Source organism: Lepus europaeus, chromosome 8 (genome assembly GCF_033115175.1).
Source record: "Lepus europaeus isolate LE1 chromosome 8, mLepTim1.pri, whole genome shotgun sequence".
Lineage (NCBI taxonomy): Eukaryota > Metazoa > Chordata > Mammalia > Lagomorpha > Leporidae > Lepus > Lepus europaeus.
This window is the reverse complement of record NC_084834.1, coordinates 60,169,113-60,174,782: the sequence shown is the minus strand read 5'-3', so window position 1 is coordinate 60,174,782 and position 5,670 is coordinate 60,169,113. Positions and strand designations below refer to the sequence as shown.

General features: G+C 46.2%; 1 pseudogene; it reads left to right on the top strand.

The window, feature by feature from the left end:
- The first annotated feature begins 938 nt into the window (after positions 1 to 938).
- Positions 939 to 2,913, top strand: LOC133765278 (pyruvate kinase PKM-like; annotated as a pseudogene).
- Positions 2,914 to 5,670: the final 2,757 nt, after the last annotated feature.

The following is a 5,670-nucleotide window of genomic DNA, read 5'->3' as shown; positions in this document are numbered from 1 at the left end:
AAGCAGGTAAAGCCACAGCCTACAGTGCCAGCATCACATATGGGAGCCAGTTTGAGTCCCAGCTGCTCCACTTTGGATCCAGCTCTCTGCTGTGGCCTGGCAAAGCAGCAGAAGATGGCCCAAGCCCTTGGGCCCCTGCGCCCACATGGGAGATCAGGAAAAATCTCCTGGCTCCTGGCTTCGGATCGGCATAGCTCTGGCCATTGTGGCCAACTGGGGAGTGAACCAGCAGATGGAAGATCTCTCTCTCTGCCTCTTCTCTTTCTGTGTAACTCTGACATTAAATAAATAAATAAATCTTTAAAAAAAAAATGAAAAGAGAAAAGAAAACCACCAGCCAAGTAAATATACTACAATAAACACTATGATGGCAGAAAGCTTCAAATACATGGGAGGAACTAACACAGAGTTACATGCTTAAGGAAGCCTGTTCTCAAAGAATGTATTGGGGCAGGCACGTGGTGCAGTAGTTAAGACACCCCTTGGAACACCTATGACCTCTATAGGAGTACCCTTTTCAATTCCAGCTCCACTTCCAATTTTAGCTTCCTGCTAATGTGGACACTGGGAGACCCAGATTGAGTATCAGGCACCTGGCTTAAGCATGGCACAACACTGGCTGTTGCAGGCATTTGGGGAGTGAATCAGCAGCTGGGATTTCTCTCTCTCTCTCTTTCTCTCTCTCTCTCTCTCTCTCTCTCCTAACAAAGATAAATGTTTATATATATTCAAGTATATTTTATCAATTATCTGTCATGCAAGGGTTCCTATAATATTCGATTTTTTTAAGATTTATTTGTTCATTTGAAAGCCAGAAAGGGAGAGGCAGAAGTAAAGGCAAAGGCAGAAAGAAAAGAGTGAAGGAGAAAGAGCCATGAGCGCAAGCCCCAGACATGCACACGCGGCTGCGGAGTCGGAGTGAGTCTCTGAGACCCAAGACCTCAGAAGCCATGTCAAAGCCCCACAGTGAAGCCGGGACTGCCTGCATTCAGACGCAGCAGCTGCATATAGCCATGGCACACATGTTCCTGGAGCACATGTGCCGCCCGGACATCGGCTCCGCACCCATCACAGCCCGCAACACGGCATCATCTGTACCCTCGGCCCTGCCTCTCAATCAGTGGAGCTGCTGAAGGGGATGATTAAGTCTGGAATGAAAGTTGCATGTATGAACTCCTCCCACGGAACTCTGGAGCACCACGCTGAAACCGTCAAGAATATGCGCAAGGCCATGGAAAGCTGTGCTTAGGAGCGCATCCTCTACTGGCCCGTCGCTGTGGCTCAGGACACCAAGGGACCCGAGACTCAAACAGGGCTCATCAAGGGCAGCAGCACAGCGGAGGTGGAGCCGAAGAAGGGAACGGCGCTCAGGATCACGCTGGATAACGTGAAGGATGAAAAGAGCATCCTGTGGCTGGACTACAAGAACATGCGCAAGGTGGTGGGCGTGGGCAGCAAGATCTAAGAGGACGATGGCCTCATCTCCCTGCAGGTAGAGAGAGGTAGAGAACGGTGGCTTCTTGCACAGCAAGAAGGGTGTGAATCTTCCTTGGGCTGCTGGGGACCCTCCTGACACGTCAGAAAGGACACCCAGGATGTGAGGTTTGGAGTGGAGCAGGATGTAGACATGGTATTTGCCTTTTTCATCGGGAAAGCAGCTAACATCTTGAACTGAGGAAGGCCCTGGGAGAGAAAGGGGAGAACATCAAGATCATCAGCAAACTTGAGAACCATGAGAGAGTATGCAGGTTTGACGAGATCCTGGAGGCCAGTGATGGGATCATGGTGGCTCACGGTGATCTCGGCATTGAGATTCCTGCAGAGAAGGTCTTCCTTGCCCAGGAGATGATGATTGGGCAATGTAACTGTGCTAGGATGTCTGTCCTCTGTGCCACGCAGATGCTGGAGACCATGATCAAGAAGCCCGGCCCCTGCGCTGTGGAGCAGTGGGTTAACTCCCTGGCCTGAAGCACCGGCATCCCATATGGGCTCCAGTTTGAGACCTGGCTGCTCCACTTCCAATCCAGCTCTCTGCTATGGCCTGGGAAAGCAGTATAAGATGGCCCAAGTCCTTGGGCTCCTGCACCCACATGGGAGACCCAGAAGAAGCTCCTGGCTCCTGGCTTTGGATTGGGGCAGCTCCAGCCATTGCAGCCAATTGAGGAGTGAACCAGCAGATGGAAGACCTCTCTCTCTCTCTCTGCCTCTCCTCTCTCTGTGTAATTCTGACTTTCAAATAAATAAATAAATCTTTAAAAAAGAAGAAGAAGAAGAAGCCAGGCCCCACTGGCACTGAGGGCAGTGATGTGCCCAGCGCAGTCCTGGATGGAGTGGACTGCACCATGCTATCTGGAGAGACAGGCAAGGGTGATGCCACTGGAGGCCGTCTGCACGCAGCTCCTGATTGCCCGTGAGGCAGAGGCTGCCATCTACCACTTGTAATTATTTGAGGACCTCCTCCGCCTGGTGCCCATTACCAGCAACCCCCACAGAAGCCGCCACCATGGGCGCCCTAGAGGCCTTCTTCAAGGGCTGCAGTGGGGCCATAATCGTGCTGATCAAGTCTGGCAGGTCTGCTCACCAAGTAGTTAGATACCGCCCTCGCACCCCTACCGTTGCCATGACAGAGAACCACCTGTACCGCAGCATCTTTCCCGTGGTATGTAAGGACCCTATCCAAGAGGCCTAGGATGAGGATGTCGACCTCCTGGTGAACTTGGCCATGAATGTTGGCAAGGCCCGTGGTATCTTGAAGAAGGGTAATGTGGTTATTGTGCTGACTGGGGGTGCCCTGGCTCTGGCTATACCAACACCATGTGTGTGGCGCTTGTGCTGTGTCAGTCCGCAGTCATTCCTCCAGCCCCTGTCTTGTCCTTTCCTTCAACACATCTATTAGGCCAGCGATGCTTGTAGTGCTTCTTTGGGGCTGTGGTGTGGCACTGGTACCCTGGGACACAGAGAAGATGGCTTCCCACCAAAAGTGTTTGTTCTAAGATCAGGCCCAGGTGGAACTGTCCGTGCCTGGTGCCCATGGTGGGGCTCACCCAGGCTAGGAGCAGGCCAGGACCAGAGGTGTCCCCAGAGCTTGTATGAGGTCATAGGCCGAGAGCAAGGCCACAAGAGAGGCAGCAAATCCAGTTGAAGCATTGGGGCCTCCTTACCCCAATGCTGTGCATTGTGCTCACCTGTGTTCCCCATCCCACTCGGCTGTCATTGCCAACAAACACTCCACCTCCACCTCCACTTAGTTCAGGAGAGTGGCCCTTCCAGCCATGCAGCCCTTCCAGGCCTGCTGCTGTAGAGCCTGCCTGTATATCAATAAAAAGAGGCTGAACAGCAATAACAACAACAAAAAGCAAAAGAGACTGGGGTGGGGGTAGAGGTCTTCCATCCATCCCTGTTCACTCCCCAAATGGCTGCAACAGCCAGGGCTAGGCCAGGCCAAATCCAGGAGCCAGGAGCTTCATCCAGGTCTCCCACATAGGTACAGGTGCCCAGGGACTTGGGCCATCCTCCTCTGCTTTCCAAGGCATATTAGCAGGGAGCTGGATCAGAAGTGGATCTGCTGGGACTCATACCAGCACCCATACCGGATGCATGTGCTGCAAGTGGCGGCTTTACCCCACTACGCCACAGCACTGTCCCCATAAATAAATATTTTTAAATAAAGGATTTATGTTTAAGCCTGTACTAAAAGACGCTGATGAAAAATTTTCCAGAAGGAGGGAATAGTATATGAAAAGGCACAGAATTGAGGGTACACTTGTCATACTAAAAATATAGCTGTAGTGTAAAGAGAAAGTGTAAGAGAAAAGATGTAATGTGTGCTATTTAAAATGTATCTGATATTAGTGAAACTTAGAATTAAACAAGAGAACACAATCAAATTCATATTTGGGAAAAATCATTGGCTGTAGTTCAGAAAAGAAACTGAAGAGGATGAAAAAATATCAGATGATTGGGGTATTATTTCACATACATTCAGAAAGTAATTAGTTATAAAGCAATAGCAATGAATATAGGGGAAGGATATCAATTCAAGATTTTTAAAAAATTATCACCTTTTCAATAAATTAGATTAGGACAACTGGATAATGACAGGCAAATTACAAAGTTGTGTAGATATAATACTAAAAATGCAAGCAACAAAATTTTAAAAGTGTGAATTGGACAATGTTAAAACTAAAACACTGATATTTCAAAAGACACTATCAAGAAACTAGTGATAACCCACATACCTACGTACCACACACACCAAAAAACCTGCAAATCATATTATCTGATAGCGCAGTTTGTAGGGATTTGGCAGCTGATGAGGGAAAACAATGCAAGTATGAGGTGATTAGCATATGCAGATTTATTAGGCTATACTGGCTAGGTTTTGCCGGGAATTACTAAGAACCAGAGAAGGGCCAGTGTATTTCTGTTCACTCAGAAGGGAATCTATGGGTCAGTAGGTTTCAAAGGGCAGCAGTAGCTTGGTGTCCTAATAGCCCTTGGATTAATCATTGCTAGCAGAGTTGGGGTGAAATTTTGTAGCATATACAAAGCTGACAAACTCTAAATGTCCAAAACTTGGCTTACTTGGGTTATATTTTAAATGACTGTTGTACAAATATGTGAATTTGGCACCAGCAGGTGTTTGAGCTAACATATTTCAGGCTTCAATGAAGACATAAACAACCTACGGAACAATAGGCAAAGGCCATATTTGGCTGGTACATGTAACAGGTACTTGAATCTGGAATTTATAAAAATCTATTACCTGAATACAGCTTTTTCCTATGTAGCTATAGAAGGGATCTTCATAAAGTTCATGTAAAGATGTACATATATTTTGAAAAGATAACGCATGGATTTTAAAATGCTTTCGGATCAAAGCAAACTTGTACTAACTCGTTATGATATGTCCAGAGAGGATCTCATTTGAGACACTAGGAAGGGTAGGACATCTGTTTGAAAAGAGCCCCTATTAGAACAACATGAATGGTGCAAAAATTAAATCAAGCACAGACATCTATTATGGTGATGTGTGGGTGGAAAAATGGTGAAATCATTGATGAGAAGTTTATGGAGACAATGTTCTCAAGAAATCAGTAGTTCACAAATGGATAACTCATTAAAAAAAAAAACATTAAATGATGCTGCAGTAGCAGAACATTCACATCAAATTGTGAGAATAACATGAATCTTGTTTCTTTCCTAACCTAAGAAGATTGATGATTAAAAGCAGAAATAATAGTCAACACTATCAACATCTCAACTTGTTCAACTTATACAATTCTGACTAAAAAATTAAAGTGATGCAAGCTTTCTGCTCCGTGGGCGCCGAAACAATTGTAATTTCATCAGCCATACACAAGAACAGAGCTTTCAGTGGAAATTTTTAACAAGTGAGCTTTAGATCCTGAAGCATTTCTTCAAAGTACAGGAAAATGAAAGATGGCTGTAGCAATGAAATCTGAAGACAAAGCACAGTTAGAGCAATGGCTACCAGCAGGTGAAAGTGGTCTGGCTGAAGCAAAAGCACTGGCCAAGTGCAAAGTTCAAGGCATCATTTTTTTGGAATGTGCATGACATTAGAATTCCAAGGCAACATCTGCTTATTTTGAGAACACTCTAAGAAAGTTAGTTGAATTTTTTTTTTCACAAAAATACCCAGGAAAGCTT